Source organism: Anser cygnoides, chromosome 1 (genome assembly GCF_040182565.1).
Source record: "Anser cygnoides isolate HZ-2024a breed goose chromosome 1, Taihu_goose_T2T_genome, whole genome shotgun sequence".
In the NCBI taxonomy this organism is placed as follows: Eukaryota; Metazoa; Chordata; class Aves; order Anseriformes; family Anatidae; genus Anser; species Anser cygnoides.
In genome coordinates this window covers 93,971,364-93,996,046 of record NC_089873.1, presented here as the reverse complement: position 1 = coordinate 93,996,046, position 24,683 = coordinate 93,971,364, and the positions used below count along the sequence as shown (strand labels likewise).

General features: G+C 40.9%; 1 long non-coding RNA gene and 1 other non-coding gene across 4 annotated transcripts in view; both read left to right on the top strand.

Annotated features, from left to right (window-relative positions):
* The window catches only part of LOC106038837 (uncharacterized), a 78,689-nt gene that overhangs the window by 17,861 nt on the left and 36,145 nt on the right, over positions 1 to 24,683 (top strand). The window contains exons 4-5 of one of the 3 annotated variants that reach the window (XR_007161141.2): positions 3,398 to 3,467; positions 4,574 to 4,715. The exons of 1 other annotated variant lie outside the window; for it this stretch is intronic. This is a non-coding gene — a long non-coding RNA (uncharacterized lncRNA). Of the gene's footprint in view, positions 1 to 3,397; positions 3,468 to 4,573; positions 4,716 to 24,683 lie in introns of those variants that run through there. One more of the 3 variants, XR_010833759.1, reaches the window with a different exon arrangement.
* Positions 9,063 to 9,136, top strand: TRNAI-AAU (transfer RNA isoleucine (anticodon AAU)). Its single transcript has one exon. It is a non-coding gene; the product is annotated as a tRNA-Ile (tRNA).

Sequence of the window (24,683 nt, the reverse complement as noted above, 5' to 3'; positions counted from 1 at the left end):
TTGAGAACAAGAATATAGAGAAACTTGGTCATTGGCAAGCGTATTAATCGTTCTTGGAAATCGGTTCAGGATAGAGGTCAAGGAAAATAGCTTGTTTCATGCTTTGATTATTTTTATAAAACCCTAACCATGTCGAGATGTGCTCAGTCTAAATCTGCCTTGGGGGCAGTCTGAATCAAATGCCTTGGAGGATGGGGAAGGCAGAAATCCCTGCCTATGGTGGGGGGTTAGAAGTAGATGATCTCTTGAGGTCCCTTCCAACCCAAGCCATTGTATGAAATAAACCCCAAAAATGATGCTAAACCTTTGGAGAGGATTTCATTGTTTGGAACTTGATTCATATAATTATTTTTTTTGTATCATTCTTTGCTTTACACTTGTGCTGATGTAGCTTTCTGGATCAGGGTGTAGTTAAGAGGCTTTAACTTAAGGGATTTTAACTTGTATTCAGCTCTAGGCTGGTGGTAGAGGTAAGGATTATTAACAAAAGGAGACTAAATTTTCTAGAGCTTCAAAATGAAATTAAAAACAAATATCTTTAATACTGATTGCTTTTCTTAAAACATAACAAATAAAACTTTGTATGTGTCTCAGTCCCATGCTTTATAGTTTGTCACCATATTCAACAACTGAAGTTGAGCCTGGGGCTGGAAGTAAGTGTACCAATGTGCAGAGATCTATAATGCTGACTGCTGAGGCTGGAGAGCAATGTAGCCCTTGTTACTTGGCAAGAAATCATGTAAGTAATCAGCAGGGTTCTAGAAGGTCATCCTCCTTCGAGTGTTGCCTAAAAGGCTTTTTGCTCTTTTTCCTTTCCTCTGTTTGAATTGATCCTGTCCAACAGGGTCCGGCTTTGTACAGAAATCCTTACTAAGCTTTCAGCCTGCACTCTAGCTGTGCTGTGTTGCCTCATACTTCTTGGTGTGCATGAATCAAAGAGATTCCTGGTTTGATAATGCTGATATCTGTTAAAACCATGCCCTGAGAACAGACTGCTCCAACATGGTAACAACCATCTCATCGGTAACAGCAGGTCCGAGCTCCTGTCTTGCTGTGCTGTGTTGCTCTGAACATGAACTGTTCGTACCAAAGTGACTTGGCAGCATGGAGGGCACTGAAAGTCGTGCTTCTGAATTCCTTGGTCGTGACTGAGAGCACTGTTCCCATTGTCAAGCAAGTGAAGAGCTAGCCCAAGAAAAGATGAGGCTGCTATGAGCTTGTGGTAGTTACACCCTTTTCTTCCATGTATCAAAGATGTTTTAAAAGTGGATGATACTAGTTTTGTCTTCACTTATCAGGAAAGTACCTTTCACAAAATTAACCTATTTGGCCAGATTTTGGACCTTGCTGTTATGGAAGAGAGCATCTAGGAAACTGGATTAATTTTTATTTTTCAATTTATCAGATCTGTATGATTTGATATGCAATGAGTTGTTCTGTAACGAGTGAAACATGGGAATCCTTTCCTTCCCTTTCTCTGCCTTATGAAGAAATCTTATGTTTTTTTGGGCCTTCCTTCTACCAAGATATCCCTTATCTAAATACTGCTTTTCCTAATACTTGTAAGAAATGAATGACTGTCATTTACTCCTTTGTCAAAATTATTGAAATATAGAAGACTTGGAATTGTGAGCAAGATTGAATTCATAGATAATGTGTAGCTATAGATATGTTTTTCAGGTAAAAAAAAAAGTTCCTTATGTTAGGAATTCTTAATATTTGATCATAGGTTAAAAAAATGTGTTAAGGTCCCCTTTTAGCTGACTGGAGAATTGTGTGGTATATGGAGGAGAAGGAACTGTCCATAATAAGGAAGACTTGTTTGCTATGTGTGTTTGTTCTTTTTTGAAAGGCAAGTGAAAGCTCTCTGAGGAGATGTATAATTTTTGAATGGCTAGATCCAAATAGCTTTGGGCAACATGTAGACATGCAAAATACAGTACACATCATTCTACAGCTTGTGTTCCCAGTTGATGGACTGGATGAAATGGTGTATACATGCACAGGTGCACATAGGGTAAAGAAATAATTTCTCAGGCTGCAAGGAACAGTATTTCAAATAACTAACTTAAAGCACTATGTCCCCTCTGGGAATGCTAGTTTCTAACTCTGAAACCAACCAGAGAGCTAGGTGCAGCTCTGTGCGGTCAAAAATTGCTGTTGACTCTGGTCAGGGTAGGCTTTCACAGGATAAATTAACGTTTGACCTAATAACATTGGACCAAACCTCCTTTTATTTGAGAAGTGACACGGCAACTTCCCTATCTACTCAGATTAGACAGGCACTCTTTTTTCAAGGTTGTCACAAAGGTACATACAGAATAAACTGTGGTGTTCAATTTATCTATGTCAGGAGGATAGAAAAGGGAGCTGACCCTGCTGGAACTTGATCTGGTTGTGTTTTCATGCCCAGGTACTGCTCTTCTGGTAATGAGACCCCTGTGTTTTTGGGGATAACAGGTGTTGTTGTTTCTTTCCTAACGTGACTCAAATGCTTCTTTGAAGAGATGTAATTGTTTGACAGACCTGTATCAGGACATGAACTGTGGAGTGACAGCACTTTCCCTTGGTTGAATCTTTGATTCTCTGAATACTTAATCTATTCCTCTGTGTAAATGAAAATAGGAGGTTTGTATATGGTTGTTGCAAAAATTAATTGCTAATATATTTGAAGGTAAGAAAGCCATATTTGTACTCAACAATGACAATGATGTACATGTTGTGAAGTAAGTGGAGAACATGTAGAGAACGGATTCTACGTTTAAAAAATATCTGAGGATCAACTGTGTACTGCTACATCTTTCATGGCTAGAGCATGATATGAATACTAAGAAGTATAAAAATATTATGGCAGTTCTCTTGAAACACATGAAAGTAGCAGGTAAGCTGTTTCTAGCATTCAGAAACTTAGTTTCATAAGCACTACATCTAATTTAGGTCTCGTGTGGAACATTCTAAACCTTGTAAGAAACTCTCCAGAAGATTCAAATGTCAACTATGGCAAGAACTTGCAGTATTTTAGTAACATTCATTTTGTATGCCAGTGTTTCTTATTTGGTGATAGCTGTCTTCAGCAACCACAGACATAGAAATTTGAGGGAACTTCTGTTCTTTGGGCTGGCGTTAGTGCGTTTGAGTGTGCGTTCTTATTTATATGAATGAAAGCTGAAATTCTTGTCCAGGTCCAGAAAGGTGTCCTTCTGTTACATTAACAAACAGCAGTCTGTCGGAGTCATAAATAATTTATGAACTTGGGATATTGATTTTATTTCAGTGCTTATAGGAAATTATATGCTTGTGGCTTCAAGAAATAATTGGTGCAATTTAATCACATATAAATTATAGTCATCTTTAATTTTTTTCAAATGGAACCTTAATGACACTGGGTATCTTACAGAACCAAGCAAAGAGAGGGCTGCCTACATGGACTGAAGAAATAGGAGTGCCAGAAACTGCAGGTTTAACAGGTCTGACAAGAATGATCCTAATGGCAGTGGCTTTAAACAAAGTCTAATTGACATCTGCTTGATCACAAATCAGTTTTTCCACAGGAAAATATTGCAAACCCTACTGAAAACATTTAATAATACAACGTATGTTAAGGGCATGGAGTGCCTGGCATATTGGGAGAAAAAAGTGCTCTGTAAACCTTCACTGAGCTGAAGGTGGTTTTTGCTCTAATGTAATATATTTTTTTTTTACTGTAATTTTCTGTGGAAGCTCTGTATTTGGGTGTTTGTGACTCAAGAAGAAGGAAGGAAATAATAGAAACTTGACTAAAAGTTATTCTGATTTCCTTTTGGGGAGGGAAAATGACTGTATTTAGTTAAAATATTTCATGAGATTTGATTCTAATTGGAATGATACACCTTGTGAAATATATTCACCTTGAGTAGTAAAGTTTGAAAACTGCATTGAGCAACTTCCAAGAGAATAGAATGTTGTAGGGCTCCTCTGCACTTTTTGATTAAACAAAACAGAAATGCTCATCTGCAAGCAGATTTTAGTAAAATCACATGGTACTTTGCCTGTTTACAAGTTTAATTTTTTGAAAGCTATCAGGAAACCAGCTTTATAAAACAACTTCTAGAATGAGGTTTCAAACCACTCTGGGGCAACACTTAAATAGTCTTCAAACTCACTCTCAAAATGTTAAGGGATGAATTTTGTTTGGCCTGGGTTAAATTTACTTTTTTTTTTTGAGTAAAAATAGAGAGAAATTGCATGAAGTTTCTGTGTGAAAGAGCATCACTTGAACTTGCTGTGAAGCTTATGTCAACTAATCCATTGTATTCCTCCATAGCAGGAATAAAATATTCAGTACTTAAAATGGAAAATCTGCCAACAATTTTGGTGCTAATAATGAAATGGTATTTATGCAACTCAGTGGTGATCCCTGTAATGCTACCTGTAGGCTTAATGTGGCATGTTAAATGACAGACTGATGCCTGGAGTTAGCTTGAGGCTGAGAGTTGCAGAGCATCTCAAAATACTTTCCCAGGGAACAGACTAGATCCAGGAAGCATGGTAGGCAAGCTAGCAAAGTATCTTCATGTTTTATCTTCTACTACAGTAGAAGTGCCTGGGCACTACAACGTCATCAAGATTTAAATGCAAACTTCTGCTTGGCTGGGAACCATCCACAGTTGGATTCTCACTTTTGGATCGCTGAATGGAAGGGTTTTTCCTCTTCGCGGGACCCTGGGATTGTCCTAGTTGTTGCTGGCTATCACAAAGAAGCTGTGAAGTGAATTGTGCTGTTGTTGGTTGCACTGAGTATTATGTCCCATTTCTCATTCCAGTTCTTGAACCTGCAGGTTTGTAGTTCAAAACACTGAAAATAGCTAAACAACAATGGTCCTCCTGACTGTTTTAAAAACTCACAGTAGCTATTATTAAAATGCTGTAAATGCGGGATGCACATTTATGCACCACTTCAATACACATTTAATGACTTCCAAACATTTACTTTAGGCAATAACAATCTTATTAAATGTAACTTTGTGTCTCTGTTCCATTTTGTTTGATGCACGGACATATGCAAATAGCTTGCATTAGTAGTTTTGAGTGAGATTTCATTGGCAAGCTTAACAAATCCCTTGGTAGTACTCAGGCTGATAGCGTTAGTTCCATGTACCCTTCTATTCAGGCAGCTAACAATTTTTTTCCACAGTTGTCAATCCTGGACTGATAAAAGTTTAGGAACAAACAGGAGATGGGTGCGGAATGCCCAAGGCTATGCTTTGCTGTAAATTGCTGGTTCGGATCCATTTGGGACTGAATAGTGAGCAGTGACTGAAGATCACCTTGTTAGGTGACTTAATGGTCTACATGAAGTAAGACCTTAATGTGTCCTGCAAGTGCAGGCCCTCAGGAAGGGGCTGAGGAGAGAAACCCTTGAGCACGCCATGTTCTACTTTCTGCCTAAATGTCTTGTCTCCTCTGGAAGGTGGCTTTGTTTCTGTGCACAGCCAGAACTCACAATGGCAGGTCCTGTCACAGCACATGGTTGGTTTGGAGCATGGGTTGTGGGAAGGCTTGCAGAGAATTGGTGCTCCGCACTGAGAGATTGCACCACTTGGCAATCTATTGCCATCAAAAAGGAGAAGGAATGATTTGATTGGCAAAGAAGCAGGACTATCTTTGCAATCCTGAACAAAGGAAGGTCTGAGGAAAAGTAGCTTTTGCCTGTAGACAATGTACTGAGGCATAAGTGAAGGTTGTGGTGGGAACAGCCAAGGGCACCAAGCAGGCCCTGTGCTCAGTGGAGCATGCTGCTTGCTGCAGGTGCTGGTAATATGGCTCTTGATTTTTTGGGGGGGAGGTGGGGGAAGCAAGAGAGAGAGGTCAGGGGAACTGGTGCAGAGTGGAGGGGGATGCTAGGCAATTTGTGGGAGGGAGGTAATGGGAAACTGGAGACAAGATCTGAGCTTAGGCAGCTGAACCTTGTTCCTTCTTCAGCTTTGCCTGCTGTCTGTCCTCTGTTTAAAAGTAAACTCTTCAGTCTTCAGAAATACTCTTCTTATAATAAGGTTAGGAGGGGAAGGGAATATTATGGAAGGTCTCCTTAAATGTGCCATTAAAGTCTCAAGTTGTTGAGATGTCTAGCTGAAGCTCTGAATTAGCAAAACCCTTGGAGATTGGTTTCTGCCAACTAAACCACTTGTGAATGTAATTCACTAACATCAGTGGTGTTGAAAGACACTTGTAATCACTTTGCACGTACAACCTGTAAATTCCATCATGTTACAGATATTGGCTATGTATAGCCTTTTTTTTTGCTTAAGGGAGTGGATCCCACTCACTGTAGAGAAACCAACATTTACTGTTCAATTAGAAAGCCTTGTTTTCTTGGAGACAGCATTGATCTCATTGACTGCTAAGTTATCTGTCACTGTCTAATCACAATCTGTTGCTTGCATGGGGAAAGCTGCAAAGCAGAGCCCAAATGAGACTCTTGGAAAAAAAAAGTTATTTCTGTGTGGAAGAGGGTTTCAGAGTGATAGTGGTTGGCATATGCGATGTGACTGATGGAACTCTGAGGAAGAAGGCATGCTTAGCCTATCTAGGGAGTGGAAAGAATAGATCCAAAAGGCATATGGTTGTTCTGTATTAGTGTGAAAGATTGGACTAGATTTGATTATGAACTAACGATGAGCAGTTGTGAATTAGAACACAATATATTACTGCTTTGAGCTATTTCTGGTGATATTCTGGACAGAAAAGCTGGAGAGATGATTAATATCCCCTTGCCCCCTCTCCCTTGCTCTCTGCATAGCAACTGACCAAAAAGATTAGGTGAGTGTTTCTTATTGAAAAGCAGATTGAAGATCTGTGTGCCAGATGCACGCAAATGAAGGCCTGCAATTCTGGTATCTGCCACTCTTCTTCTGGCTATGAGTCGGGAGAATGACCAGGATCCATACACAGCCCCATGCTGCAGCTTGTTTGGAAGTATCTTTCCTTTCCGCCCGTTCATTTTTCACTTTGGTGTTTAGATTCCACGTGGCCTTGCTGTTGAATGTTTGAATTAGTTTAGCCTAACACAAAGCGACATGTTCCAGAAAATATAGGTAGCTTTCAAGATACCAGAAAGTACATGCTTCCTGGCAGTTGCCTGGCTGCTGCTTCATGGAGGTGGGATAGGAAGGGTAAAGAAATGAGAGTTTGAAGTCTCTCCCTCCCCAGCTCCCCACATGTTCCCTCATCTGCTTGTCTGAAAGCCCCAGGCAGCCTGCAGGAGAGTTTACTGGGCTGATAAAACAATACCCTGAAGAATGAAAGTGATGGCATATACTCCATGGGAGTCTCTGAAGGTCTGTCTTGGACAGCAACATCTTGTTTGACTACTGCTGCCTATGTCCTGTAATCTGGACCCCTCTTAATTTATTTTTGTTTCATAAAATGAACTGCTGTCCTCCTGGAGGGCTGACAAGTTATACAAGTTGGATGAGAGATAATGGTTTAAACAGGAGATTCAATTAGGCAAGGAGCAGCAGCATGCAAAACATGAAGGGCTGGTGCTCAGGTGTGGTAATGAGACAATGGTGTTGCAAAAACCAAATATAGCTGCAGTTGGAGAAGGATGCAGACATAGAAGATGCTTTTCCATACACATGAAGAAGCAACTAAGTATGAACTGATGGTGCTGAGGAGGAAGATGGCAGGATTGGGAGGCAGAGATGTGAGGGCTGGAACAGCCGAGATGGAATGGATATGCTTTCATTTTGCTCCTAGGGACACAGGACAGCATCATAAGGCAGGGCAAAAATGAAGCTGGGGGAACTTGAAGGAAGCGTTGGTAGCAGACAGGCTAACTGGTGAATCATAGGATGGCTTGGGTTGGAAGGGACCTTAAAGATCATCTAACTCCAACCACCCTGCCATAAGCAGGGATGCCACCCCCTAGATGAGGTTGGCCAAGGCCCCATCCAGCCTGGCCTTGAACGCCGCCAGGGATGGGGCATTCACAGCTTCTCCAGGCAACCCATGACAGTGCCTCACCACCCTTACATTGAAGAACTTTCTCCTAATGTCTAATCTAAATCTATCCTCTTTTAGTTTAAGACCACCCCCCCTTGTCATATTATCTACCTGAGTAAAGAGTCCTTCTCCATCCCTTTTATAAGCCCCCTTTAAATACTGAAAGGCTGTGAACTGGTGGTGTGCAAGTGAGGCAAAGGAAATGTGTGTGTAGGAGCTGACCACAAGGATATGTATGAGCTAGAAAAGAGTGCTGTCATTCCTGTTATTCTCAGCCATTGTTTTGTCCAGAGCTGTGGTGCAGGTTGTAGGTTAACTTGGTCTTTTTCTCTGTAATGAGATTTGCTGGGAAGACCAAACACTTCAAAAACTGTTTTTATTATAGGGCAGGCCAGGAAAATTAACAAAGTCAAAGGTTTCTGTTTTAAAATGTGGGGGGGGGGGGGGGGGAGGATAAAATGGAATTGTGACTCTTTCCTGTGCCACTTTGTCCTCCCAGGGAAGCTCTTTGCTTCCAGGTGGTTTCACTCCAGTCTACTGCTGGATGAATTTTGGCAGATGCTGGTCAACTCTGCCCAGGCCCCGAGAAGCTTTCCTCCCTCATCAGAGGCCCGACCATGAGTCTGCTCTGTTCCATTGAAGCCTGCCCTGAGCTTTGCTAGGTCTGTAGGGCAACTCTGGGGCCCTGGCAGAGACATCTCTCCCAAACCTCCTGCTCTGAGCACCATCTGCGCTGAGGGCAGACCAGGGGGCTGCTCAGGGCTTGATCCAGGTGCCTAGAAAGCCTCTGAGGAGGAAGGAACCGTCAGGGCCTTGGGTGGTGGCCCTGCTGCCCTCGCCCTGGGGACAGGCTGCGTGCTTGTCCTTGCCCCAGCTGTTGTGCAGGGCTGGGTGTGTGGCTGTGGGGGCAGTGCGGGCGGCCCCGCGGGGTTCGCAGCCTGCAACCAGCGGTGCTCGCCCCATGGGGGCTGCTCCGTGGGCGTTAGGCTCGGGGGGGCACCGAGGCCGGGGGCAGGGCGGGAGGGACGCGCTGCCTTTGGCGCTGACAGGGCACTTCCGGCACTACGGACTCGTAGCGTGGCCGGTTAGCTCAGTTGGTTAGAGCGTGGTGCTAATAACGCCAAGGTCGCGGGTTCGATCCCCGTACGGGCCAGATCTGTTTTGGTCACCGAGCTGGGTGCATGGGGCAGAGCTCAGCGCCGGGCGTCTCTTGGCCTCAGCTCTGCCCTGTGGGGAGACGCGGCTGTGCTGGGCGAGCAGGAACGGCCGCAGGCTGGAGCCCGTCGGACGGGGAGAGGCTGAGGGGACTGTCCCCGAGCCCCTACACCCCCCGCTGGAGGGAGGGAAGGCAGTGGGAGCCAGTTCATGGTAACCTAGGGGCAAATCCATGTGTAGAAAGTAGCCCCTGAAAGTTAAGAGAACATATTTTTGCCGTGAGGGTGGTCACTGGAACAGGCTGCCCAGAGAGCGGGGAGCTGCTGTAGTTGGAGATGCTCCAAACCCGACTGCTGTGGCCCTGGGCGGCCTGCTCTGGTTCTCCCTGCTCTGCTGAGGCGATGCCTGCAGGTCCCTTCTGCCATGGCTCTGAAGAGGCTGGGGGCTAGAGAAGAACTGCCCGAGGGGTGGGCTGCAGAGGAGACGGGGTGACAGTAAAAGGCAATAGTGTCAGCATGGTGTGGGCTCGTGGCTTGAGGAGCTCAGCCTGGCCTGGCCCATCCGGGGTTGTAGCAATAGGCCTGGGGAAGGAACTGTGGGAGGTGGTGAACATAAAAGTGGGGGATCAGAGCGTAGGGAACAAGGGGAAAGGGTTTTTCAAGGAGAGGGAAATAATCTAAAATGCAAGAGGAAGAGAAACGTGTAGGCAGGAAGGACACTCAGCAAAACTTCTAAACTTTTTCATGGAACATTAAATATCTTTTGCTTCAGAGCACATTCTTAGGTGGTACTTTTAATTGGCATTGAACCTGAAGTATTGCAGTATTACAGATGGTCTTTGCCTTCCATTTATAACTGTACGTAACTAAAATTTCCTACCAAATATTTGGTTCATTATATTAGTGTAACTCTTTGATACTTCTCTATTGTCAGAAACTGGAACTAGTGGTGCCTGATTGAGGGTGTTTTTTCCTATGCTCCTTCTTTCTTTGGAGCAAGAGGACAAGTTAGTCTGAGATCTCTGTCCACAGCTTGAGTAGTTGTTGTTTTTTTTTTTTTCCAGAGAAAGTTCTGAACTCTTGTTGAAAGCAGTCCCTGTGCAGTACTGAAACCTAGACATCCATACAGAATGGAAGTGCTCAGTCTCGCTAGACACTTGGCATTCTGTTTAGTCTTAATTTTAATTTATTTGCTGTTTATTATTCAAGGGAAAAATCCAGGCCAAACAGTTTCTGAGAGTATTTGCAACAATAGCTCAGGTCCCTGCTGGCTCAATTGGCCTGTGAGGGTGTTTTCTCTTCTCTTACAATTTCAGGACACATACTACTTTTGTTCTTTTTTTGGAAGAACTGGAATGTGATTCCTCCAGAGGAAAGAAACTTTGATGTAAATGTTCTTCATAGAAACTGGGGGGTTTGTTACTGGAGCTGTATACTGCAAGGCCACAGTTTCTTTAGGAAAATCTTGGGGGTTAGTAGCGTTCTTTTGATTTCCTTAATAAATTTGCTAATATACTTCACTATCCAAGTCTGCTGCTGCTTATTGTTTTTTTCCAACAACAAAAAAAAAAGTGGTGGTAATAAAAGAAAAGCAGGTGACACTCGTTTGAAAGTCAGTGTTTTGACATTGCATCTTCACTACAGTGTCACCAAGGTACAACAAGGGTACATAAGAAGTATCATTCCAATGTCATGATGTAATTTTAAAATCATACAGATGAATATTCATGCCATCTAGCATCCAAACTGCTGTCATGACTCCATCAGATGTCAAGGGAGAGTAATGTGGTGCTGGTTCGACCTTCTGTCTTGCTACTTCCCTCAATGATCCTCTGCAGTTCCCTTGGGTGCAGTTACGGTGGTCAGGACTTGACTGATTCTAATGACATCCATTTTAAATGAAATGATAGCAGAAATGGCATGGTGTTTCATTTTAGAATGAAAATCTGGGAATAATATTGCTTTGTTTTATGTTTCCCACATTAGAAATCAGAATTTTATTGGAGTTTTGTTGTTGTGTAGCGAAGTCCTTGCTATAAAGCAAGGTGATGCAATGGCTCCTTGCTCAATATTTCAGTTTGGTTTGAATCACTTATATTCAGTGTGGTTTTTTGGCAGTCAGGATTGCATGGGCATTTTTTTCTGAAATTTAATTTCAGCAGATGGTTGTCAGATTGCAAGGGTCAGCCATTGTCCCTAGGGGAGTAATTCCAGAGACCATTCTTCAACCTCAAAACTAGTTGGAGAATAAAAGAACAGATTAAACAAACAAACCAATATAGTGGAATAATGCTCACATGAGGACAGCAGAGGAATTTCCATTTTGAAATGTAGTGGCAGATGCTGGAGCATATTCTGGGGTTACTGCTTAGTATTTCGATTAACCTGCGATCAGGTTGCAGAACGTCAAGGCTGGAGCACTTATCAGTTATTGTGTTTAAAAAGAGGTGAGAGCACACCTCTCTGCACAGAGAACAACGTGGGACAACATGAACTTCTCTTATTGCTGGTGACAATGCTGAACATTGACAGATGAGGAGGAAGTTTCTAATCAATGTAGAAACCTCTACCTTTTGTTAGTTTCAGATAGCTGTTGCATTTTTAGAGTTGCACGAACTAAATAAGCCAACTCGGTTCATACTCTTCCCTGAAGTGACTGTTTTCTTTGCTGTCTGAAGTACTGCTGCAAGGGCTCTTGTATTCAAAAAGTTAAAGCTAGCCAGAGAGTGGGTTCATGCTGCACTAAATTCAGTAGATGTGTACTAATTTGCTCAGCGGTGTTCTGAAGCACTTTATTTTCTGGCTACATCAGAGGTTAACATTTACATATATGGTACGCATTATTTAAAAATGTAAGCATCTTTCCATCAAGGTGCTTTATTCTTTATTCATTCAATCTTCCATTAGGAGTATTAATTATGGAGAAAATCTGAGTGGCAAGGATTCATTCATCTGGTATCAACAGTATTATAAATACACAATACAGAAACAACATTACTTAAATCAAAGGCAGGATGTGGTAAAAGGCTTTTTCTTTAGATTAATTTGTGTGCAGTTAAGTCTAAGTAACTTTGTTATTGTTGGTGAAGTTTAACCTTTTGCTTAAAACAGAGTGTAATGTTTACCTGCCATGGACAAATGTAAGGCAGAAAAATGGTGTCTACATCATAAACTGCAAGCTTGCCATCATTCCCAAACAAAGGTTTTCATGAATATTGGCTTGAGTGGATCCAGATGGGAAATGAGAACATGCCATAGAAGAGCAGATCCAGGAAGGAGCAGGAAGCAAGAATGTGGGCTGAATGAGCACTGGCAGCCCAACACTGCAGAGTCGAGGAGCTGGCTGAGAGGAGCTTGGAGCTGTAAGCAAAAGCCCAACAGCCACTCTCCTATTCATGTTCTCTAGCATTTCAGAAGTGCTTTTTTCAGCAAAGGGGACTTCATGGGAGGGGACGCTGCCGTTTGTTTTTTCTTTGCAACTGAAATAAGGATGCCTCTGATTTCATTTTGCAGTTTGTGTCAAAGTGGTGACAATACTGTCAAACCTGAATAAATACTTGCTTCAAACTTGTATGTTCTTAGAACAAGTATTTGCTCAAGTATGAGCAAATCTGAGTAATGTCTTAAAAACCTTTTGGCAGGCATTAGTTCAAAACCGTGGGAGAAATTGCTAGATACTTTTTTTGCAAAGTTGTTTAAACTTTTTATACAGCATCTCAAGAGCAAAGTGTTGATTTGTGTTAAAGTCTGGTTCTTTGTGCTTTCTTGGGTTTTAACTTAAATAGACAAACAGTCCTTTTCTTTGTAGTGAAAGAATTTACAAGCCATGCTCATAGAGTAGCAGGGCTATGTAGAGGTTACTGAATTCTCATTTTATCATGCACCATCTACAGCCAAGTGGAAGATAAGGGGGAAAATGTCTCTGGGTGTGTATTTGCTCATCTTACAAAGAATAAGACTTCAGTTACTAGATATGTAGGAGTAGCTATAACTATACACAGATTCTGTGTGTATTGTGTGTATCTCATTGTGGTGAGATATTAAAAACCATACAGTTTATTCTATATCTAGTCCCTATTTCACAAGGAAAATAAGCTAGAGGTAACATAACCTTTGACAAACTGTTTTGTGAGTTTTGAGGGAATATTGACCAAGTCTGACTGAATTATCTTATTTCTGGAGATGAAGAATGCACCCTTAAAGACATGCTAAGTAATCTTTCTCATAAAGAAGAAAGTAAAGAATAGTGGAGGACATTGGGGGTAGTCTAGAGTTTGATGCCTCTGACTTTAGTGTAGGGGGAAAAAAAATGTTGAGCTGCTCCAGAGGGGGACAACAAATGACAAGTCTTCAGTATTTGGTAAGACCAAGACTGATCATGCCGCCTCATGTTCTTGAATAGATGGTGTAGCTATTAAACTTGTTGTCTGGGGCTTACCTGAGTCACAGCTAGCTAATACCCATCACTCCTTTTGGAAGCAAGCTTTCTGCTTTTCTACCAAATGGTAGAAATTTTTCTACCAAATGGTAGAAATTCAGGCTTGTTCTAGGCCAAAATCTAAACCAGGAAGGGCAAGACAAAGTTGAAAATAAAATCCTTTGGTCTTGACATCAGTTAACTGTTGCTTCTCAGCAGCCCCTATTTTTCTCATACAGTCTGTTAGAGCAACCTTGAAAGCGCAGAGCAGGCAGCTAAAGCAGGACAGCGCGTCTACCATATGATGGTCTTCAACTTGCTAAAACCACTGAAGCAGGCTTCATGGAAAGCAGCTCTGGTACTGAGCTGAGGGTTGCAATTCATGCATTCAAGATTTGGGAGAACTGCCAGTGTTGGTTAATTTTAAGAAATGAGCACCTAACATCACACACTTGAAACACTGCTTACCAAAATGGCCTTCAGCTATAGGTTTTGTTACTTGAATGGTGCTGCTGAGAAGTGGTTCTGTCTGCCAAGCATAGCTTCTTGTAGGGGTTTCACCAAAGGGCTGAAAGTAGGCATAAAACTCCTAAGTCTTTGGCTTTCCTTATGCAGAGAGGGTTAAAATACCAGGTCAATCAGAGTTCAGAGGAAGATAGTTATCCTGTGTTGTATCTTTGCAGTTGTGCTTGAAAGCTGCTTTCTTTTTGGTTAAAATGGGTTTTTCGTCTTCTGATGTGTTGGTGTTGTGGACAATTTGCCCAAAGGTCAGGGAATGGGAAAGGCTCAGTGGAAGAGTTTAAGAAGATCAAGGAGCAATTTATTTGGTGTGTAGAAGACAAGAACAGAACTGTAACATGCCCAATGAAGCTTCACTAGTTCATGTGCTATCATTACTTTCAGTAAGAACATTTTTTGATAAAAGTGGATCTGTTTGCTCAATCTGAAAAGTCTTCCTGCATCCCACTTAAGCATGAGTTATCTGTTTTTACCCTTGTACACAGAAGCTGAAAAACTGAATGAAAATAATATATATTTCCTTATTTTGCCACAAAGTATTTAATTCAGCAAAACCAAGGCAGCATAGATTCAGTATCTAGGAATTAAGGGTCAAATATTCTTGTGCCCAATGCTACTGTTGACTCCACGCCTAGGCTTTCAATTCATGTCTGTTTTTTTCCATCTGTACAAAATGAAAATCCTTATCTTATTTAGAAAATGCTCTTGAAATCCACAGAAGAGCCAGAAAATATTTATCTTTATATAAAGATAATTTTTATATATGGTAGTTTCCTTATGGTATCATAGCTGCCAAACAGCAACCTGCTGGCTCATCTGCATGCTTTCTAGTGGCGGATGAACACCAGTAAGAAAAGTAGTTTGTTGGCTGTTGAATTAAAAACAAACAAACAAACAAAAACAAAACCAGTAATAATTGGAGATCAGAATCTGTTTTAAGTATGAATTTACTTATGCTAGACAGAGCATGCTGAGACTTCCTTATGGTGACAGAACTTTTTAAGGTGATAATTTCTGTCTAATATGGGTTTTAATGAGGAAATAGGATTTATACTTTCATGTGCATAGACTTCTGCTCTTCTTCAGCTTTTTTCTTGTAAGGAGAGATTGGCAATAACCCTACCTGCAATGTACAGGGCAAGTTTTCTGTTAAGCAACAGTCTTGAGCAACCAATGTTGAGGCAGCAAGGAGAACACAACTTAAGGTATATTTTGGTGAAGACACAGACTAGGGTCTATCTTCAACAATGCTTATGAAAAGATTTTCATTTTTAAGAAATGAATCTGAGGTATTGTAACTCTCCTTCTGGGCAACAAGGATAAACTGATTGCACTGTCTGTGTACATCTCATTTGTTTTCCCTTTAGATAGCTGTTTTTAGAGTATTTTCTGGGAACAAGCTGCTGAAGGTTAGCTGACTGGTTTGAGGTTTATTTTTTAAATCAGGAAAGATCAGCTCTGCAGAGATGAGTAACTAGAGAACCCCAGTAGGTCATTCTCTTCATCTCTTGTGTCAGTTTCTGTTTCTAGCTCCTGTTATGCTTCTTATATTCCTTACTGCCACCCTGCTGATATCACCTGGTTCTGAAAAGCTGAGCTATGTTGGTGCTTAGATCACTAATGCAAATGATTCTCCAGTTACTTGTAGTCATATCTGGCAAACTTGCTAATGCCACGTGTAGAACCAATCGTCCTTGCTATCTGGTGGAGGGTGTGGTGCTGCAAGGGAAAAAAAGGGCTGCACTTCAGTTTTGCTTGAAGCTCCATGAGACCTGCAAATCTGTAGGGATTTGCTTTGAGGAATGAGAATGTGCATCTTTTCTTTTAGGCCATTTTTGCTTTTGTATTAGCTGTACTTTTATATTCCTTCCTTCACAACCAAAGGCAAAGCTCACTGGAGATTTTGGGCTATTGCCTTCCAGTTGGTAAGATCTGATAGAAGTCATGATTATAATGATTAGTAAGGGAGGGGAGGTCAGAGTGTGACAAGAGTCCAGAATAGGTTCAGCTGTTCTTAGTGCTTCTACTCACTGCATGTAAAACTCCGGCTGTACCCCAGCAACCCCAGCATGTAAATAAAATATTTTGTTAGCATGCATTTTCCACAGGCATAGATGAGGCTGTAGGATGATTGTCTTAAATGTGTTGTTCAGAGCAGTTCTGCCTTGCCAGAGAGATGAGCCAGAAGTATCAGGACTTTATCTCCTTTGTGATGGTGCTTATATTCTTCTGCAATTGAACTGTACTAAAAGAACTATAAAATTGTCAGGAGATGAGAAATGTATAAACATAGGAAAGTTGGGGCGGGGGGGAAGAGAAGGCATACAAGTTTGCTCAGACACAACTGCTAACAGTCCTGGAAACTTCTACTGTAATTATCTTTCTAGAAAAGGGATGCCAGTCTCTTTCCCTGGTTGGGTATGTTTCTGTCTTCTGTAGAAACCTAGTCCTGTCCAAGCCTGAAATCTCAAATTCCACTTGAAGCGAAAAATACCAACAGGGAACATATTGACACTTGAAAATTGAAATAGATTTCAGTCAGTGGAAATGTGTTCCTTTTTCTGACAGTAGGGAATTGCTTTCACTTCCATCCCAACTTTGGATAGTTGGGATTTTTCCTGTCCTGAGTCAGAGCGTTATGTTGGCCGTAAAGGGAGTTGCACTAAAAAATAAAACTGGGTCATACCAGTCTGTTTTGACTTGGACATTTTTAATAGATCAACTGAAATATCTAGTGGAAATCACTGTTTGAATTTCTAAATTGTTGAGGGGCTTGGTTAGATTTCCCAAATCTGATGGAAGTCTGACACTACGGCTATGTCAATGAATGTGCATTTTCCAAACAGTATATTTTAAATGAGAAATTTCCAGTTGGTTCTCTTCTCTAGCAGCATGTAATATTTGAATAAAAGTCTTGTGTTATATTTGCAAAATTGAAAGACATCTAAATATTACAAGATTTCTGGGCTGCATCTAGGTGTTGATGGAAGAAGCCCTACTGTAAAGCAGGATGTTTTTCATGACCTCTAATATGACTTTTTAATTCTTCCTCAAAATATTGACTTTGAGTCTAACAATTTTAGAATAGTTTTTAACCGCACTTGAGTTTTAGCTGCACGTTCTGCAATTGCTTAACCTCATTCTATTCCTCACAGATTTTTTGTATCATCTTAATGATTTTCTCCTGCTTTATGGTTTTGGAATACTTCATCTCCTGTACCTAGGCAGAAAAAGAACATTAGTGATTGAAACACAGCAATCTTAAACCCCAAAATTGTACTTGTTGCTTATGTTTACAGCTGATGTAATAGGCATCTTGTGCCTCTTCCAGCACATGTACTGGCTCTGTGATACACTTAATGAGATTGTTTTAAGTTGCTAGATGCTACCTGAATTGCAGTGTTGTTAGGTGTACGTTTGAGAGCTGAAATCATTCTCTGATCAGTATTGATCCCTCCAGTCTATTAGAAACTCTAGATAGACTTCAGTTCTAACTTGTAAACCCTTTCTTGACATTGAGATCTAGGTCAGTAGTGTCAAACAACTTCCATTTGGTGACTTAAGTAGGCGCCAATAGCCATGGGCTACAATACTTCTGAAAAACTGTCCTATGCTGAAAAGATGAATCTCACTCATACAGCACAGTAACTATTCTTTTTTTTTGAAATTACTGTATGTAACTAGATGTGACGTGAAAACTATCTTGAGTTCTAGCTATTCAATTTTAATCACTAGGAGGCTTAATTCTCTAACGATACTTTTTTTTTTCTGGACTCCTAGTATACAAAGAAACAGCCCCCTTAAACTTCAAAGGACAAAATGGCTTACTCCCAGCATTCCAGTCAGATGAGGGACTAGACGGTGCTCCTTTATGCACACTCCTTGCTTTGAGAAACCTTTTCCACACAGAACATTTGATTTGGAGAAGCCTCTGATTCCCATTGGAGTCTGGGCTATGCAAATGAACAGCAGTGGTTCAGTCATCTTGTTTCTCTTAAGTTTTGGGTCTGGAGTATCTGCTATACAGTGTGACAACTTTGCTTCTCTCTGAAGCATGGTAATCTTCATCCCAGGATTGTCCCCTTTGCTTACAGTTGCTGTACAGTGTGTATTCAAACACATCCTATTGCTTTGATAATGGTGATCTTTGATTCATTGATGCATCAGAAATGCAGTTATCTGTGTGTATTTCTGTTATAATCTGTACTGTGTTCCTCTTTGCCTCCTGAATCTAAATCAGCCTGGGCTACAAGGACACCATATTTCTTGGAATTCTTACCAGCGTAGTTTACCCGCCTTATCACCTGGCCCTACTGACTCACTCCTTAAACCTAGGCTTCCCTTAAGTGCTCACATATGGCACTTTACTGTTGGAGGTACTTTAGTTTGCAAAGATGAATATTATTTGAATGCCAAATGAAACTTGATTTCTGTCTATTAAACACTTAAATTCTGACATCAATTCTGTCCAGATATTCAGGCTTTGTGTCTGTTATTTCTGTGTAGATCAACTGTTTTCTATCTTTTCTTCCTTGTTAAATGTATTGCAACACTTCTGTTTCACTGAAGTGTGTCCTGTACCTAGGGCAGGTTCAAACCTGAGGGACTCTGAAGTGGAAAGTCGTGTATTATTAGTCTCCCAAGGCAGTTGCTAGCCACAGTATGCTTTGTCTGTGGCTGGTTTGCAGTTCTTTCCATCTAACATCAGTCCTGAAAGCTTTTATGCTAGAAGTAGTAGGAGAGAATTATTTTCTATTTATAACTCCTCAAGAGGCGAAAAATGCGTTTATATCTGAGAGGTTTTGGGAAATTCCTCATGCACTAGTAGGTGTAGTTCAAATGATAACGATGCCTATATATTTTAACACTGAATTAGAGAAAAGAATGAACTCTTTATTTTCAAGACAGGATTTTTCTCCCAAAGTGAGAAAATAACTATTACAGAAGAGTGAATATATAACATTAATCTTTCTTACATATGTAATTTTTCAAGGAGCAGAATATTAATGGGACATCCGAAGATCCATGTTTTGGAGGGGTGAGAATGGGGAAAGAAAATTCTGAGAAATTCCATTTTTCTGCACTGTTAGTCAGTGCAACTCCTCATTGTAATTCTGTATACAACATTCACACCTAAAAGCTTGTGTTCTGAGGCTATACAGTTTTCATCAAATGCCTGGGCAAAGCACTGTAACCCTCTGTAAACTTGCACTTGATAGGCTGGCTGTGGTCCAAATGCTGGCAGAAGCACTTTCACAAAAACAATGTTAGCTTTCTTTTCTTTATTTTCAGCCAGACACAACTCAACACCATTCCAGATTACGTGCCTTCTGTTAAGTAAGGGGAAAGGAGTGATAAATCTTTACAGAGGAGAAAATTTGATTCAGAGGCATCAGTTCAGCATAGTCTTCTCTGGTTGGCTCTAACACCATCTAGTTCTGCTTACCTCTGATTTGCATGGTCAAAGATGACTGAGTCCACCCAGTTTACTCAGAGCTGTAAGGCATTTCAAAGTGAACCCAAAGTGACTCTAGTGATCTGAGAGGGTAAAGGGGAAGAGGGGGGAAAAAAAAAGTAATGACAGTAAAAGTGAAGAACAAGTTGAGGAAAAAGTCATTGCAGATGAGATGGAGGCTGATATGCTACTGTACATACCATCTCTTCAAGTTGTATCACATTACACTGAAGGATGCTTCTTGTTTACACTGGCTAGTAGCATGAGGTTTTATTTGTCCTCTGTAAGGACAGACAACTGAAGATGAGTTGTGTAAGGCTGACATGCAGTTATGGAGACTTCTGGCTATCCATGTAGACAACAGGTTCTTAAATGTAGGAAGATGGAAAAACCATCTCCTTTTAAACTTCTTCTAGAAGCAGGTCTAACAAGACTACGACCCAGGAATCTGATTTAGCTGTAGGAAAGATGTAGACAGATTTCTGAAGGTTCGAATTCCCATCTTTGAAAACATAGAAATAACGTTTGCTCTTCAGTATTACCCATTGGAGTTTTATTATACCTCCTACCCTTCTCCTGTTCTTTGTCCAGTAGGAGTAAGGTGCTGAAGAGCACTGGTGTTGTGGGAGCTCCTGACTTGTCTCTGAAAATGATTGACAGTAGAAACTACTCGTGGTGACCCTGTATTTCAAGGGATACATGATGGTTTCGCTACAGCAAAACAAGGTTGGAGATATGCTTCAGTCTGTTTACTGTTCTCATTCCTCTGTGAACACGTAGTCTCTAGTGCAAAAAGAGGGCTAGTGGCACTCTAATCAAAACTTTTTGTTCAAAAAATACCACGTAAACAAAACCTTATTTGATTTTGCTGTAGCCAAGGTCATTGCAATTTTGGCTGAGCTAAGAACTTGATCTTAGACCATGGATGCCAATGGGAATGAAATATTGTGCACCAATTGTGTATGTGTCAAGGGTGGCTACTCAAAGCCAGGAGCCCTCCATGGACGGTGTCCTTCCTGCTGTCACAGGCACAGATTTAGTCCCTTTTCCTCTAGTGCTTCTCCTGGTAAGTAAGGGTATGGGAGGTAGATGGTGACAATTAGGTGTTACAGGTAAACCAGGGCTCTGAGGTGACTGGGGGGTGTGTAACAGGCTTACTGTAAGATGTGCAGAAATAGTGAATGAGGAGGGATTGTTCAGTGTCTCAAAGAATCAGGGCAGTGAATACAACTCACTGATGACAAAACTGAAGCAGTAAGAGGCACTTCACACAGCACGCTCCTAGAGCCCTAGGTGGTGCCACAGTTCACATGGTTACAGAAATGGTTGGATCAGTTCAAGAAGAAATCTGTTTGGGGCAGAAATGTCAAAATACTGGACCCAGCACAGGAGATCCCTGGGCTGCAGGTTGCTGGAACAAAAGGGGGTGTACTGCGGAAACATCACTGCTTGGTCAGTTCACAAGACCTTGCTGTTGCCATAGGTGGACAGAGAAAAACTTGAGTCCACAAGCTCTTCCCCTCCAAGCCCCCTGTACCCATGCTGAGAGCAGATAACCCAAATGCCTCCACCTTGTGTGTTTTTTTGCTTTGGTGAAGAGGAAGCAGCAGAGACTGCTGCATTCTGTGGTCAGATTCTGGCCCATTATCTGCTAATTGATTTTTTGTTTGTGTTTCTAGTGACTTAAGAAATAGATTTGTGATATTCTTTGTTTTGCAAGTAGATTTTTTTACCTTATGTAGATGATGGTAGACCTGTTATTTAAAAAAAAAAAAATCCTTTAATTTACACAAATGTTTTGACTATCTTACATGTGAGTGTCTATATATCTGTCAACTTCAAAAAATAAAACACTTGCACTACTCTGCTTTAGGTCTAGCAACATCAGCAACGTTGGCTTGTGAGAACTTGTTTTCCTTAAAATATAGTAATTACATATACCAAAGGGTGGCAAGTTAAGACCTTGTGTCACAATGTCATCCTTATTTTTCTCACATAAGTTGTTCTGAAAATTCTGGGAATAGTACAATATGCACCACTCAGGCTTTGCATGAGCTACTCCTGTGTTTGTAAAGGCAAAGCAAATATAAGTGTAGCTATCCTATGAAGGCAGGTTAATAGTGTTTGTGAAGGAAGTAGGGATGAAAAAATGAAGCTATTGAAAGAATCAACATGATGGATGGTCTTGGATAAGCTTTCTGCAGTTCTGTGGTTTCATAGTGAATTTGGTCATCCATATGCTAACTTTAGGCTGTAGGAACATAGAACTGGAAAAGCCTGGGATAATTAAGTCCATTCTTCCAATGCAGGGAAATAATCATATAAATGTATTAAAACCATATTTTCTCTGGCTTCACACTGTCTAGCAAAACTGATTTATACTCTCTTGAGTAGCCAAGCTGCATTTGTTACCTGCCAGTTGCCCGAATTTGCTTGGATTGAGTTCATAGCAAGTGATCACGGAGTTTTTTATCATAACTAAAGAATAAAAGCCCAATCCAATGTGAAAACAACACGGAAAACAGCTGACGTGTGTTAGAAAGTAGGAAGTAAATACTGAGATGAGCATTTCAGACTTCTGTTCCTCTGACTAAGGAGGCTTATTTTCTAAGGACAGTTGAGTAAAGATGAGATGCTTTTTGGTCACATGCTGCAATTCATATTTAAGTGGTATGTACGTGTGGATTTTAGTGCCTGACTTTGTGTAGTCATGTTTGAAGGCTGCACCCTGTTTGTTCCTAAGCTTATTTGTATTAAGAGCTAAGAATAGAAAGCTAAATTATTTTTTTAATTGTCCCTTAGGTGGAAAAGGTTAAAATACCTGGGTGAAAACACATTTTTCTGTTTACAAAAGTAGCCTGTCTTATCTGTATCATCACTGTATGATGAAATAAAAAGGTGAGAAGTGGTGGGAACAGATCATAAAAACAAATAATCTTTACCGTCTTGGACTTGTCGCTCTTGCAATTATTAGGTATTTGTCTTGTCCAATATATCGTAAATAGTTGGTGTGCTTCCAAAAGGAATTAATGAATTAGATGTTTTGAGATGGAGTCTCTTTAAAAATATCTACTTGCATAAATTTGCATGACCCAAAAGTTATTGGACTTCTCCTATTCCTCACTTTTTCCACTCATATCAGTAGATTTTTCCTGACCAAAGCTTTAGTACATCTCTGTGGCCTTTCTTCCTGTAATTGGGTTATGCTTTTCCCTTTTACTGGGTAGTTGGTGTTAACAGGCAAGGCATGTCCTCTGTCGTACTCTGTCCTTTATACTGCCTTTCTTCCTCACTGTCTCTTTGTACTGTTAAGAGGAGTGGTGATAATCAAAATGGATGAGATGTTGTTTTGAGATTGATAATTCAGCTCCCTATGTTATTTGAGTATGAATCTCTTTGATAACATTTTTTCTTTTAGTAACAAATCTTCATCAATGCTGGATGCTCTGTCATAGAGAGCCAGGGCTGTATGTGCCCATGTCACTGTACCATAACCATAGTTTGTAATTAGTCCAGACCCATGACCCAAGCAGTCTGTGCTTTCACAAGAATGATCCTACCAGATCAGACAGAACATGTAGTGTAGTATTACCTTTCTGATAATGGCCAATAACGTTTTGTAAGAGGCATGGGAACTGGTCTAGCACTTGGCAATATTTTTCCAGAATGCTCTCCTAGACAGAACAATTTGTGACAGGGGCACCCCAAAATAGTGATTTGTAATTAACAGCCCTCAGTAGACTCTTCTTCTGTAACTCCATCCAGTCTATTTCTGACCTATGAAAATTTATCTGCGGTATTCTGGAACAAGGAGCTCTATAGCTTAATTTCTTTTTACTTCAAGAAATGCCTCCCTAGGCTTGATACTTGTACCTCCAAGTTTCTCTTGATGCTGCATGTCTTCCCCACTCCTTACTTTTTTTATCTGGAAGCTGTTAATCATTTTATCTTTGTGGTATACACAATTGTATGTGTTTCTATTGTACGTGCCCTTAGTTACCTCTTTCCCAATTCTGCCCTCACTTTAAGCCCTTCTGGGTGAGCTCTGAGATCATCGGTCTTAGTGAAACACATCTCACTGTTTTCCAAAGGGGTGAAAAATAAACGGACTCCTGTTAAATACTGCAAGGTTGTTGCAGGGGTGTTATTTCTACTTTAAGTGCTTGTGTAGCGTCCTTGTGCATGTTACAGCAGCAGACCATGCAGCTGATGCTCCTCAGGCACCACACTGGTATTTGCAGGACTTACTGGAATTTATATTTGCTTTGGACCTGACCCGTTTTTTTCTTAGAAAAATTTAGCGCCCAGAGCTTTTAGCAGGGTGAAGTGAGGGCTTAAGAGCTGTAAGAATTAGACCATTGATATCTGGCTACCAGAGGCGCTGAACTTCCATCTTTGTGTATCTATCCTGCTTTCACAAAGCATTTCCTGGAGTTGTTTTCTCGTGGCTTGGTAGATATGTTTTTCTGACCTGCATCGAGTCAAGATGCTTCGTTTTTGCCTATGCAGTACTATGCAGTAGCTGCTCTCACTTCAAAACAGATGAACTGAGTGTTAAGGAAACCTTAGGTATAGAAATAAGACATTAAGAACTAGGTCACACTTTTCCTAGAAAAAAGACTATTTCCCTTTGAACAGATCAGTACTGATCATTGAGCAAATATGCTCGCCTGAGTCTGTGGCAAGTTAAGGTTATGTATGTTTTTAATTGAGTTGGTTTGATGCAGAAAGCACTCAAAAAAAATTAAGCTTTCTCTGGTTTGCTCTTATTAGTATCCTGTTAAGACAATGAAAGGTGGCGATCTTTGTTAAACTACTCTTCTACTCTTCATGTTTACCAGAGAACAGGGTAGATGTGGAGACCTGCCCTTGGAAAGGCAAGATTGTAACTGGCTGATTTCCTTCACCAGAAGGTATGAGTACCCTTCAGTGATCTGTTTGCCCTGTGTGGAACTGATTTCAGCTTTGCCCTTGAAACATGGATGAAGCATTGCTCTTCACTTACATTCTTCCGCATCAAACATCTCTCTGCCTTGGGAGCCTGTGCTACAGCTCACAATGTATATCCTCTGCTTGGGTAACTAGCTTGGTGTTTGGTAGGCTTTTCTCCTTCAGCAGAGGATGCAGTTCAGATGCTCGTTTGCTTCTGAGATAA